The sequence below is a fragment of the Lithobates pipiens genome, unplaced genomic scaffold, assembly GCF_037356315.1.
Source record: "Lithobates pipiens isolate NorthernLeopardFrog02 unplaced genomic scaffold, aLitPip1_a1.2 Scaffold_23, whole genome shotgun sequence".
Lineage (NCBI taxonomy): Eukaryota > Metazoa > Chordata > Amphibia > Anura > Ranidae > Lithobates > Lithobates pipiens.
The window spans coordinates 200,922,527-200,935,311 of NW_027507785.1; the positions used below are offsets into that span (position 1 = coordinate 200,922,527).

At 44.5% G+C, this 12,785-nt stretch overlaps 14 non-coding genes across 14 annotated transcripts; all 14 read left to right on the top strand.

The window, feature by feature from the left end:
• The first annotated feature begins 1,075 nt into the window (after positions 1-1,075).
• On the top strand, positions 1,076-1,147 carry TRNAA-UGC (transfer RNA alanine (anticodon UGC)). Its single transcript has one exon. It is a non-coding gene; the product is annotated as a tRNA-Ala (tRNA).
• A 444-nt stretch (positions 1,148-1,591) lies between these two features.
• TRNAA-UGC (transfer RNA alanine (anticodon UGC)) lies at positions 1,592-1,663 on the top strand. The gene has a single exon. It is a non-coding gene; the product is annotated as a tRNA-Ala (tRNA).
• A 1,547-nt stretch (positions 1,664-3,210) lies between these two features.
• Positions 3,211-3,282, top strand: TRNAA-UGC (transfer RNA alanine (anticodon UGC)). Its single transcript has one exon. It is a non-coding gene; the product is annotated as a tRNA-Ala (tRNA).
• Positions 3,283-3,512: 230 nt separating this feature from the next.
• On the top strand, positions 3,513-3,584 carry TRNAA-CGC (transfer RNA alanine (anticodon CGC)). The gene has a single exon. It is a non-coding gene; the product is annotated as a tRNA-Ala (tRNA).
• Positions 3,585-3,735: 151 nt separating this feature from the next.
• Positions 3,736-3,807, top strand: TRNAA-UGC (transfer RNA alanine (anticodon UGC)). The gene has a single exon. It is a non-coding gene; the product is annotated as a tRNA-Ala (tRNA).
• Positions 3,808-6,124: 2,317 nt separating this feature from the next.
• On the top strand, positions 6,125-6,196 carry TRNAA-UGC (transfer RNA alanine (anticodon UGC)). The gene has a single exon. It is a non-coding gene; the product is annotated as a tRNA-Ala (tRNA).
• Positions 6,197-6,426: 230 nt separating this feature from the next.
• On the top strand, positions 6,427-6,498 carry TRNAA-CGC (transfer RNA alanine (anticodon CGC)). The gene has a single exon. It is a non-coding gene; the product is annotated as a tRNA-Ala (tRNA).
• Positions 6,499-6,649: 151 nt separating this feature from the next.
• Positions 6,650-6,721, top strand: TRNAA-UGC (transfer RNA alanine (anticodon UGC)). Its single transcript has one exon. It is a non-coding gene; the product is annotated as a tRNA-Ala (tRNA).
• A 2,330-nt stretch (positions 6,722-9,051) lies between these two features.
• Positions 9,052-9,123, top strand: TRNAA-UGC (transfer RNA alanine (anticodon UGC)). The gene has a single exon. It is a non-coding gene; the product is annotated as a tRNA-Ala (tRNA).
• Positions 9,124-9,353: 230 nt separating this feature from the next.
• On the top strand, positions 9,354-9,425 carry TRNAA-CGC (transfer RNA alanine (anticodon CGC)). The gene has a single exon. It is a non-coding gene; the product is annotated as a tRNA-Ala (tRNA).
• A 151-nt stretch (positions 9,426-9,576) lies between these two features.
• Positions 9,577-9,648, top strand: TRNAA-UGC (transfer RNA alanine (anticodon UGC)). Its single transcript has one exon. It is a non-coding gene; the product is annotated as a tRNA-Ala (tRNA).
• A 1,573-nt stretch (positions 9,649-11,221) lies between these two features.
• Positions 11,222-11,293, top strand: TRNAA-UGC (transfer RNA alanine (anticodon UGC)). The gene has a single exon. It is a non-coding gene; the product is annotated as a tRNA-Ala (tRNA).
• A 230-nt stretch (positions 11,294-11,523) lies between these two features.
• Positions 11,524-11,595, top strand: TRNAA-CGC (transfer RNA alanine (anticodon CGC)). The gene has a single exon. It is a non-coding gene; the product is annotated as a tRNA-Ala (tRNA).
• Positions 11,596-11,746: 151 nt separating this feature from the next.
• TRNAA-UGC (transfer RNA alanine (anticodon UGC)) lies at positions 11,747-11,818 on the top strand. Its single transcript has one exon. It is a non-coding gene; the product is annotated as a tRNA-Ala (tRNA).
• The last annotated feature ends 967 nt before the right edge of the window (positions 11,819-12,785 follow it).

Below are 12,785 nucleotides of genomic sequence, written 5' to 3' on the forward strand. Positions count from 1 at the left end.
TGTCACTTATTTAAAAAAAAAGATCTTTCCTTTTCAATTGGCAGCGCTGTCATTTTCTGTAAAATTCAATGCAATATGGCAACCTAGAGGCGTTCCGTACACAATTGGTGTACAGAACGGCCCCCAGAGATTTCACTTCCTGTTTGTGTGATTGGCTCACTGATTTTCCCAGAAGTCTTGCCTTAGATACAAGTCAGATTTTAGGCATCCTCTGCAAGAAAAAATGTCAGATTTGGTGAGATGCTCCTAAATGGTTAAGTACTTCTCAAGGACTGCAGGTCCTGTTATTCTTCTCACTAGAGCCCTGCAAGTGCATCAGCTGCTCAAAAGTGAAGAATAAAAAAATCACTCCCATTTCAAATCAGTCCTGCACAAGACATGATCTAACAAAAAGCTATTCATTCAGAGAAGAAACAGGTAGGACTCTGCAACAAAACGTGTTAAAATTCTTGCAATGTCCATTGATCACCCAGAGGGGATTGGTTTTTTTTCCTCAATAAAAGAGGAGTCCTCCCTGCATAAGTTCTGCCCTGAAGATGTAGTTTAATGGTGTCATTTGTTGAACTGTACGCATAGGCTATAGTAGAGGAAATCTTCACATTCCTGTGTCAGCGGTTTCTTATTGTGTTGACACGTGAGGCTATTAGGCATGGCTTTGCATGGGTAAATGCATGACCTCTATCTGCAGTGTGAGACCTGACACCTCCTGAGAAGAAACTTCATTTCGAAAAAGTCCTGCCTCTCTCAGACTAGTGCTCATGCAGGTGAGAGTCACACAGTAATTAGATGTGACACAGACACAAAGAGAGGTCACTTATGCAGCTGGGAGATGATGTGTTGTCAGCTAACTGACAAACACAATTCGGACATAAATGTTTTTTTTTTTGGCTCTTGAAGGCTGAAAGTCCTTCCTGGAAGAAAAAAAATGAAAGCGTGGTTGGTTTTGGGAAGTGAAGGAGGCCCTGAGTACTGGTAGTGGAACACAGATGTGAAGGCCAGGTGCCGGGTTAAAGGATGCAACATCGTTTAGAGCTTTTTGAGGGGCGAAAAAGGCACAGGCGCTACCACATGGTAAGGGGATGTAGCTCAGTGGTAGAGCGCACGCTTTGCATGTGCGAGGTCCCGGGTTCAATCCCCGGCATCTCCATTTACCGTACGCCAAGGGAAACGGCCACCCCTCATCTGCTGCAACCCAGGCATGTGCACACACATGGGAAACATTTGGCAAAAACAACCCTTACATAAACATGCCTGGCCGCACCCTCCAAAGTCATTAGCATGTAAGGGTGGAGGAGACAACCAGGAATTCTTCCCTTTGTTCCTCTCTATCTGCATTTTCAACTCACAAGGATCAAAGGTCTGCTCCTGAGTAGTAAGGGGGATGTAGCTCAGTGGTAGAGCGCATGTGTGAGGTCCCGGGTTCAACCCCCGGCATCTCCATTCTTTATCTTAAAACCGAGTCTAGTTACCATGTAGCGCATGCTGAGTGGCCTAACTATCCCCACAAAGTGCAAAATACTGCTGAGAACTTTACTCTAAAGTCAAACTTCACACCCCCCAAAAAAAAGGCACAGACTAAGGCAAACAAGATGGGGATGTAGCTCAGTGGTAGAGCGCACGCTTTGCATGTGTGAGGTCCCGGGTTCAATCCCCAGCATCTCCATTCTTTATCTTAAAGCCGAGTCTAGTATCTATGCAGCGCATGCTGACTTGACTAATTATCCCCACAAAGTGCAAAATCCTGCTGAGAACTTTTCTCTAAAGTCAAACTTTCTCCCCCCCCCCCCAAAAAAAAAAAAAAAAAGGCACAGAAGGGCAAGCACAAGCACAAGATGGGGATGTAGCTCAGTGGTAGAGCGCATGCTTTGCATGTGTGAAGCCCCATGTTCAATTCCCAGCATCTCCAGCCTTCGCCGTAAACAGATATCAGTTGGGGTGATTGCAACTAGTTTCAAAACCCTGCCCACAGCTTTGCTGGACACTGTCAAAATGGGTGGCAGTAGCAAGGAAGGCTTTTCTTAGAAGCATGCTAATGAACTTGTAGTTGACATTGGCTGTCTGTTTAAGGGTATGTCCAGTTTTGTTAGAAAATAAGTAAAAGTAATATTGTATATACAATTGTAACACAAGCCATATTGTCACTTATTTAAAAAAAAAGATCTTTCCTTTTCAATTGGCAGCGCTGTCATTTTCTGTAAAATTCAATGCAATATGGCAACCTAGAGGCGTTCCGTACACAATTGGTGTACAGAACGGCCCCCAGAGATTTCACTTCCTGTTTGTGTGATTGGCTCACTGATTTTCCCAGAAGTCTTGCCTTAGATACAAGTCAGATTTTAGGCATCCTCTGCAAGAAAAAATGTCAGATTTGGTGAGATGCTCCTAAATGGTTAAGTACTTCTCAAGGACTGCAGGTCCTGTTATTCTTCTCACTAGAGCCCTGCAAGTGCATCAGCTGCTCAAAAGTGAAGAATAAAAAAATCACTCCCATTTCAAATCAGTCCTGCACAAGACATGATCTAACAAAAAGCTATTCATTCAGAGAAGAAACAGGTAGGACTCTGCAACAAAACGTGTTAAAATTCTTGCAATGTCCATTGATCACCCAGAGGGGATTGGTTTTTTTTCCTCAATAAAAGAGGAGTCCTCCCTGCATAAGTTCTGCCCTGAAGATGTAGTTTAATGGTGTCATTTGTTGAACTGTACGCATAGGCTATAGTAGAGGAAATCTTCACATTCCTGTGTCAGCGGTTTCTTATTGTGTTGACACGTGAGGCTATTAGGCATGGCTTTGCATGGGTAAATGCATGACCTCTATCTGCAGTGTGAGACCTGACACCTCCTGAGAAGAAACTTCATTTCGAAAAAGTCCTGCCTCTCTCAGACTAGTGCTCATGCAGGTGAGAGTCACACAGTAATTAGATGTGACACAGACACAAAGAGAGGTCACTTATGCAGCTGGGAGATGATGTGTTGTCAGCTAACTGACAAACACAATTCGGACATAAATGTTTTTTTTTTGGCTCTTGAAGGCTGAAAGTCCTTCCTGGAAGAAAAAAAATGAAAGCGTGGTTGGTTTTGGGAAGTGAAGGAGGCCCTGAGTACTGGTAGTGGAACACAGATGTGAAGGCCAGGTGCCGGGTTAAAGGATGCAACATCGTTTAGAGCTTTTTGAGGGGCGAAAAAGGCACAGGCGCTACCACATGGTAAGGGGATGTAGCTCAGTGGTAGAGCGCACGCTTTGCATGTGCGAGGTCCCGGGTTCAATCCCCGGCATCTCCATTTACCGTACGCCAAGGGAAACGGCCACCCCTCATCTGCTGCAACCCAGGCATGTGCACACACATGGGAAACATTTGGCAAAAACAACCCTTACATAAACATGCCTGGCCGCACCCTCCAAAGTCATTAGCATGTAAGGGTGGAGGAGACAACCAGGAATTCTTCCCTTTGTTCCTCTCTATCTGCATTTTCAACTCACAAGGATCAAAGGTCTGCTCCTGAGTAGTAAGGGGGATGTAGCTCAGTGGTAGAGCGCACGCTTCGCATGTGTGAGGTCCCGGGTTCAACCCCCGGCATCTCCATTCTTTATCTTAAAACCGAGTCTAGTTACCATGTAGCGCATGCTGAGTGGCCTAACTATCCCCACAAAGTGCAAAATACTGCTGAGAACTTTACTCTAAAGTCAAACTTCACACCCCCCAAAAAAAAGGCACAGAGTAAGGCAAACAAGATGGGGATGTAGCTCAGTGGTAGAGCGCACGCTTTGCATGTGTGAGGTCCCGGGTTCAATCCCCAGCATCTCCATTCTTTATCTTAAAGCCGAGTCTAGTATCTATGCAGCGCATGCTGACTTGACTAATTATCCCCACAAAGTGCAAAATCCTGCTGAGAACTTTTCTCTAAAGTCAAACTTTCTCCCCCCCCCCCCAAAAAAAAAAAAGGCACAGAAGGGCAAGCACAAGCACAAGATGGGGATGTAGCTCAGTGGTAGAGCGCATGCTTTGCATGTGTGAAGCCCCATGTTCATTTCCCAGCATCTCCAGCCTTCGCCGTAAACAGATATCAGTTGGGGTGATTGCAACTAGTTTCAAAACCCTGCCCACAGCTTTGCTGGGTACTGTCAAAATGGGTGGCAGTAGCAAGGAAGGCTTTTCTTAGAAGCATGCTAATGAACTTGTAGTTGACATTGGCTGTCTGTTTAAGGGTATGTCCAGTTTTGTTAGAAAATAAGTAAAAGTAATATTGTATATACAATTGTAACACAAGCCATATTGTCACTTATTTAAAAAAAAAGATCTTTCCTTTTCAATTGGCAGCGCTGTCATTTTCTGTAAAATTCAATGCAATATGGCAACCTAGAGGCGTTCCGTACACAATTGGTGTACAGAACGGCCCCCAGAGATTTCACTTCCTGTTTGTGTGATTGGCTCACTGATTTTCCCAGAAGTCTTGCCTTAGATACAAGTCAGATTTTAGGCATCCTCTGCAAGAAAAAATGTCAGATTTGGTGAGATGCTCCTAAATGGTTAAGTACTTCTCAAGGACTGCAGGTCCTGTTATTCTTCTCACTAGAGCCCTTAAAGCCGAGTCTAGTATCTATGCAGCGCATGCTGACTTGACTAATTATCCCCACAAAGTGCAAAATCCTGCTGAGAACTTTTCTCTAAAGTCAAACTTTCTCCCCCCCCCCCCCCCCAAAAAAAAAAAAGGCACAGAAGGGCAAGCACAAGCACAAGCACAAGATGGGGATATAGCTCAGTGGTAGAGCGCATGCGTTGCATGTGTGAAGCCCCATGTTCAATTCCCAGCATCTCCAGCCTTCGCCGTAAACAGATATCAGTTGGGGTGATTGCAACTAGTTTCAAAACCCTGCCCACAGCTTTGCTGGGTACTGTCAAAATGGGTGGCAGTAGCAAGGAAGGCTTTTCTTAGAAGCATGCTAATGAACTTGTAGTTGACATTGGCTGTCTGTTTAAGGGTATGTCCAGTTTTGTTAGAAAATAAGTAAAAGTAATATTGTATATACAATTGTAACACAAGCCATATTGTCACTTATTTAAAAAAAAAGATCTTTCCTTTTCAATTGGCAGCGCTGTCATTTTCTGTAAAATTCAATGCAATATGGCAACCTAGAGGCGTTTTGTACACAATTGGTGTACAGAACGGCCCCCAGAGATTTCACTTCCTGTTTGTGTGATTGGCTCACTGATTTTCCCAGAAGTCTTGCCTTAGATACAAGTCAGATTTTAGGCATCCTCTGCAAGAAAAAATGTCAGATTTGGTGAGATGCTCCTAAATGGTTAAGTACTTCTCAAGGACTGCAGGTCCTGTTATTCTTCTCACTAGAGCCCTGCAAGTGCATCAGCTGCTCAAAAGTGAAGAATAAAAAAATCACTCCCATTTAAAATCAGTCCTGCACAAGACATGATCTAACAAAAAGCTATTCATTCAGAGAAGAAACAGGTAGGACTCTGCAACAAAACGTGTTAAAATTCTTGCAATGTCCATTGATCACCCAGAGGGGATTGGTTTTTTTTCCTCAATAAAAGAGGAGTCCTCCCTGCATAAGTTCTGCCCTGAAGATGTAGTTTAATGGTGTCATTTGTTGAACTGTACGCATAGGCTATAGTAGAGGAAATCTTCACATTCCTGTGTCAGCGGTTTCTTATTGTGTTGACACGTGAGGCTATTAGGCATGGCTTTGCATGGGTTAATGCATGACCTCTATCTGCAGTGTGAGACCTGACACCTCCTGAGAAGAAACTTCATTTCGAAAAAGTCCTGCCTCTCTCAGACTAGTGCTCATGCAGGTGAGAGCCACACAGTAATTAGATGTGACACAGACACAAAGAGAGGTCACTTATGCAGCTGGGAGATGATGTGTTGTCAGCTAACTGACAAACACAATTCGGACATAAATGTTTTTTTTTTTGGCTCTTGAAGGCTGAAAGTCCTTCCTGGAAGAAAAAAAATGAAAGCGTGGTTGGTTTTGGGAAGTGAAGGAGGCCCTGAGTACTGGTAGTGGAACACAGATGTGAAGGCCAGGTGCCGGGTTAAAGGATGCAACATCGTTTAGAGCTTTTTGAGGGGCGAAAAAGGCACAGGCGCTACCACATGGTAAGGGGATGTAGCTCAGTGGTAGAGCGCACGCTTTGCATGTGCGAGGTCCCGGGTTCAATCCCCGGCATCTCCATTTACCGTACGCCAAGGGAAACGGCCACCCCTCATCTGCTGCAACCCAGGCATGTGCACACACATGGGAAACATTTGGCAAAAACAACCCTTACATAAACATGCCTGGCCGCACCCTCCAAAGTCATTAGCATGTAAGGGTGGAGGAGACAACCAGGAATTCTTCCCTTTGTTCCTCTCTATCTGCATTTTCAACTCACAAGGATCAAAGGTCTGCTCCTGAGTAGTAAGGGGGATGTAGCTCAGTGGTAGAGCGCACGCTTCGCATGTGTGAGGTCCCGGGTTCAACCCCCGGCATCTCCATTCTTTATCTTAAAACCGAGTCTAGTTACCATGTAGCGCATGCTGAGTGGCCTAACTATCCCCACAAAGTGCAAAATACTGCTGAGAACTTTACTCTAAAGTCAAACTTCACACCCCCCAAAAAAAAGGCACAGACTAAGGCAAACAAGATGGGGATGTAGCTCAGTGGTAGAGCGCACGCTTTGCATGTGTGAGGTCCCGGGTTCAATCCCCAGCATCTCCATTCTTTATCTTAAAGCCGAGTCTAGTATCTATGCAGCGCATGCTGACTTGACTAATTATCCCCACAAAGTGCAAAATCCTGCTGAGAACTTTTCTCTAAAGTCAAACTTTCTCTCCCCCCCCCCCCCAAAAAAAAAAAAAAAAGGCACAGAAGGGCAAGCACAAGCACAAGATGGGGATGTAGCTCAGTGGTAGAGCGCATGCTTTGCATGTGTGAAGCCCCATGTTCAATTCCCAGCATCTCCAGCCTTCGCCGTAAACAGATATCAGTTGGGGTGATTGCAACTAGTTTCAAAACCCTGCCCACAGCTTTGCTGGGTACTGTCAAAATGGGTGGCAGTAGCAAGGAAGGCTTTTCTTAGAAGCATGCTAATGAACTTGTAGTTGACATTGGCTGTCTGTTTAAGGGTATGTCCAGTTTTGTTAGAAAATAAGTAAAAGTAATATTGTATATACAATTGTAACACAAGCCATATTGTCACTTATTTAAAAAAAAAGATCTTTCCTTTTCAATTGGCAGCGCTGTCATTTTCTGTAAAATTCAATGCAATATGGCAACCTAGAGGCGTTCCGTACACAATTGGTGTACAGAACGGCCCCCAGAGATTTCACTTCCTGTTTGTGTGATTGGCTCACTGATTTTCCCAGAAGTCTTGCCTTAGATACAAGTCAGATTTTAGGCATCCTCTGCAAGAAAAAATGTCAGATTTGGTGAGATGCTCCTAAATGGTTAAGTACTTCTCAAGGACTGCAGGTCCTGTTATTCTTCTCACTAGAGCCCTTAAAGCCGAGTCTAGTATCTATGCAGCGCATGCTGACTTGACTAATTATCCCCACAAAGTGCAAAATCCTGCTGAGAACTTTTCTCTAAAGTCAAACTTTCTCCCCCCCCCCCCCCCAAAAAAAAAAAAAGGCACAGAAGGGCAAGCACAAGCACAAGCACAAGCACAAGATGGGGATATAGCTCAGTGGTAGAGCGCATGCGTTGCATGTGTGAAGCCCCATGTTCAATTCCCAGCATCTCCAGCCTTCGCCGTAAACAGATATCAGTTGGGGTGATTGCAACTAGTTTCAAAACCCTGCCCACAGCTTTGCTGGGTACTGTCAAAATGGGTGGCAGTAGCAAGGAAGGCTTTTCTTAGAAGCATGCTAATGAACTTGTAGTTGACATTGGCTGTCTGTTTAAGGGTATGTCCAGTTTTGTTAGAAAATAAGTAAAAGTAATATTGTATATACAATTGTAACACAAGCCATATTGTCACTTATTTAAAAAAAAAGATCTTTCCTTTTCAATTGGCAGCGCTGTCATTTTCTGTAAAATTCAATGCAATATGGCAACCTAGAGGCGTTTTGTACACAATTGGTGTACAGAACGGCCCCCAGAGATTTCACTTCCTGTTTGTGTGATTGGCTCACTGATTTTCCCAGAAGTCTTGCCTTAGATACAAGTCAGATTTTAGGCATCCTCTGCAAGAAAAAATGTCAGATTTGGTGAGATGCTCCTAAATGGTTAAGTACTTCTCAAGGACTGCAGGTCCTGTTATTCTTCTCACTAGAGCCCTGCAAGTGCATCAGCTGCTCAAAAGTGAAGAATAAAAAAATCACTCCCATTTAAAATCAGTCCTGCACAAGACATGATCTAACAAAAAGCTATTCATTCAGAGAAGAAACAGGTAGGACTCTGCAACAAAACGTGTTAAAATTCTTGCAATGTCCATTGATCACCCAGAGGGGATTGGTTTTTTTTCCTCAATAAAAGAGGAGTCCTCCCTGCATAAGTTCTGCCCTGAAGATGTAGTTTAATGGTGTCATTTGTTGAACTGTACGCATAGGCTATAGTAGAGGAAATCTTCACATTCCTGTGTCAGCGGTTTCTTATTGTGTTGACACGTGAGGCTATTAGGCATGGCTTTGCATGGGTTAATGCATGACCTCTATCTGCAGTGTGAGACCTGACACCTCCTGAGAAGAAACTTCATTTCGAAAAAGTCCTGCCTCTCTCAGACTAGTGCTCATGCAGGTGAGAGCCACACAGTAATTAGATGTGACACAGACACAAAGAGAGGTCACTTATGCAGCTGGGAGATGATGTGTTGTCAGCTAACTGACAAACACAATTCGGACATAAATGTTTTTTTTTTTGGCTCTTGAAGGCTGAAAGTCCTTCCTGGAAGAAAAAAAATGAAAGCGTGGTTGGTTTTGGGAAGTGAAGGAGGCCCTGAGTACTGGTAGTGGAACACAGATGTGAAGGCCAGGTGCCGGGTTAAAGGATGCAACATCGTTTAGAGCTTTTTGAGGGGCGAAAAAGGCACAGGCGCTACCACATGGTAAGGGGATGTAGCTCAGTGGTAGAGCGCACGCTTTGCATGTGCGAGGTCCCGGGTTCAATCCCCGGCATCTCCATTTACCGTACGCCAAGGGAAACGGCCACCCCTCATCTGCTGCAACCCAGGCATGTGCACACACATGGGAAACATTTGGCAAAAACAACCCTTACATAAACATGCCTGGCCGCACCCTCCAAAGTCATTAGCATGTAAGGGTGGAGGAGACAACCAGGAATTCTTCCCTTTGTTCCTCTCTATCTGCATTTTCAACTCACAAGGATCAAAGGTCTGCTCCTGAGTAGTAAGGGGGATGTAGCTCAGTGGTAGAGCGCACGCTTCGCATGTGTGAGGTCCCGGGTTCAACCCCCGGCATCTCCATTCTTTATCTTAAAACCGAGTCTAGTTACCATGTAGCGCATGCTGAGTGGCCTAACTATCCCCACAAAGTGCAAAATACTGCTGAGAACTTTACTCTAAAGTCAAACTTCACACCCCCCAAAAAAAAGGCACAGACTAAGGCAAACAAGATGGGGATGTAGCTCAGTGGTAGAGCGCACGCTTTGCATGTGTGAGGTCCCGGGTTCAATCCCCAGCATCTCCATTCTTTATCTTAAAGCCGAGTCTAGTATCTATGCAGCGCATGCTGACTTGACTAATTATCCCCACAAAGTGCAAAATCCTGCTGAGAACTTTTCTCTAAAGTCAAACTTTCTCTCCCCCCCCCCCCCCCCCCCCCCCCCCCCCCCCCCCCCAAAAAAAAAAAAAAAGGCACAGAAGGGCAAGCACAAGCACAAGATGGGGATGTAGCTCAGTGGTAGAGCGCATGCTTTGCATGTGTGAAGCCCCATGTTCAATTCCCAGCATCTCCAGCCTTCGCCGTAAACAGATATCAGTTGGGGTGATTGCAACTAGTTTCAAAACCCTGCCCACAGCTTTGCTGGGTACTGTCAAAATGGGTGGCAGTAGCAAGGAAGGCTTTTCTTAGAAGCATGCTAATGAACTTGTAGTTGACATTGGCTGTCTGTTTAAGGGTATGTCCAGTTTTGTTAGAAAATAAGTAAAAGTAATATTGTATATACAATTGTAACACAAGCCATATTGTCACTTATTTAAAAAAAAAGATCTTTCCTTTTCAATTGGCAGCGCTGTCATTTTCTGTAAAATTCAATGCAATATGGCAACCTAGAGGCGTTCCGTACACAATTGGTGTACAGAACGGCCCCCAGAGATTTCACTTCCTGTTTGTGTGATTGGCTCACTGATTTTCCCAGAAGTCTTGCCTTAGATACAAGTCAGATTTTAGGCATCCTCTGCAAGAAAAAATGTCAGATTTGGTGAGATGCTCCTAAATGGTTAAGTACTTCTCAAGGACTGCAGGTCCTGTTATTCTTCTCACTAGAGCCCTGCAAGTGCATCAGCTGCTCAAAAGTGAAGAATAAAAAAATCACTCCCATTTCAAATCAGTCCTGCACAAGACATGATCTAACAAAAAGCTATTCATTCAGAGAAGAAACAGGTAGGACTCTGCAACAAAACGTGTTAAAATTCTTGCAATGTCCATTGATCACCCAGAGGGGATTGGTTTTTTTTCCTCAATAAAAGAGGAGTCCTCCCTGCATAAGTTCTGCCCTGAAGATGTAGTTTAATGGTGTCATTTGTTGAACTGTACGCATAGGCTATAGTAGAGGAAATCTTCACATTCCTGTGTCAGCGGTTTCTTATTGTGTTGACACGTGAGGCTATTAGGCATGGCTTTGCATGGGTAAATGCATGACCTCTATCTGCAGTGTGAGACCTGACACCTCCTGAGAAGAAACTTCATTTCGAAAAAGTCCTGCCTCTCTCAGACTAGTGCTCATGCAGGTGAGAGCCACACAGTAATTAGATGTGACACAGACACAAAGAGAGGTCACTTATGCAGCTGGGAGATGATGTGTTGTCAGCTAACTGACAAACACAATTCGGACATAAATGTTTTTTTTTTTGGCTCTTGAAGGCTGAAAGTCCTTCCTGGAAGAAAAAAAATGAAAGCGTGGTTGGTTTTGGGAAGTGAAGGAGGCCCTGAGTACTGGTAGTGGAACACAGATGTGAAGGCCAGGTGCCGGGTTAAAGGATGCAACATCGTTTAGAGCTTTTTGAGGGGCGAAAAAGGCACAGGCGCTACCACATGGTAAGGGGATGTAGCTCAGTGGTAGAGCGCACGCTTTGCATGTGCGAGGTCCCGGGTTCAATCCCCGGCATCTCCATTTACCGTACGCCAAGGGAAACGGCCACCCCTCATCTGCTGCAACCCAGGCATGTGCACACACATGGGAAACATTTGGCAAAAACAACCCTTACATAAACATGCCTGGCCGCACCCTCCAAAGTCATTAGCATGTAAGGGTGGAGGAGACAACCAGGAATTCTTCCCTTTGTTCCTCTCTATCTGCATTTTCAACTCACAAGGATCAAAGGTCTGCTCCTGAGTAGTAAGGGGGATGTAGCTCAGTGGTAGAGCGCACGCTTCGCATGTGTGAGGTCCCGGGTTCAACCCCCGGCATCTCCATTCTTTATCTTAAAACCGAGTCTAGTTACCATGTAGCGCATGCTGAGTGGCCTAACTATCCCCACAAAGTGCAAAATACTGCTGAGAACTTTACTCTAAAGTCAAACTTCACACCCCCCAAAAAAAAGGCACAGACTAAGGCAAACAAGATGGGGATGTAGCTCAGTGGTAGAGCGCACGCTTTGCATGTGTGAGGTCCCGGGTTCAATCCCCAGCATCTCCATTCTTTATCTTAAAGCCGAGTCTAGTATCTATGCAGCGCATGCTGACTTGACTAATTATCCCCACAAAGTGCAAAATCCTGCTGAGAACTTTTCTCTAAAGTCAAACTTTCTCTCCCCCCCCCCCCCAAAAAAAAAAAAAAAAGGCACAGAAGGGCAAGCACAAGCACAAGATGGGGATGTAGCTCAGTGGTAGAGCGCATGCTTTGCATGTGTGAAGCCCCATGTTCAATTCCCAGCATCTCCAGCCTTCGCCGTAAACAGATATCAGTTGGGGTGATTGCAACTAGTTTCAAAACCCTGCCCACAGCTTTGCTGGGTACTGTCAAAATGGGTGGCAGTAGCAAGGAAGGCTTTTCTTAGAAGCATGCTAATGAACTTGTAGTTGACATTGGCTGTCTGTTTAAGGGTATGTCCAGTTTTGTTAGAAAATAAGTAAAAGTAATATTGTATATACAATTGTAACACAAGCCATATTGTCACTTATTTAAAAAAAAAGATCTTTCCTTTTCAATTGGCAGCGCTGTCATTTTCTGTAAAATTCAATGCAATATGGCAACCTAGAGGCGTTCCGTACACAATTGGTGTACAGAACGGCCCCCAGAGATTTCACTTCCTGTTTGTGTGATTGGCTCACTGATTTTCCCAGAAGTCTTGCCTTAGATACAAGTCAGATTTTAGGCATCCTCTGCAAGAAAAAATGTCAGATTTGGTGAGATGCTCCTAAATGGTTAAGTACTTCTCAAGGACTGCAGGTCCTGTTATTCTTCTCACTAGAGCCCTGCAAGTGCATCAGCTGCTCAAAAGTGAAGAATAAAAAAATCACTCCCATTTCAAATCAGTCCTGCACAAGACATGATCTAACAAAAAGCTATTCATTCAGAGAAGAAACAGGTAGGACTCTGCAACAAAACGTGTTAAAATTCTTGCAATGTCCATTGATCACCCAGAGGGGATTGGTTTTTTTTC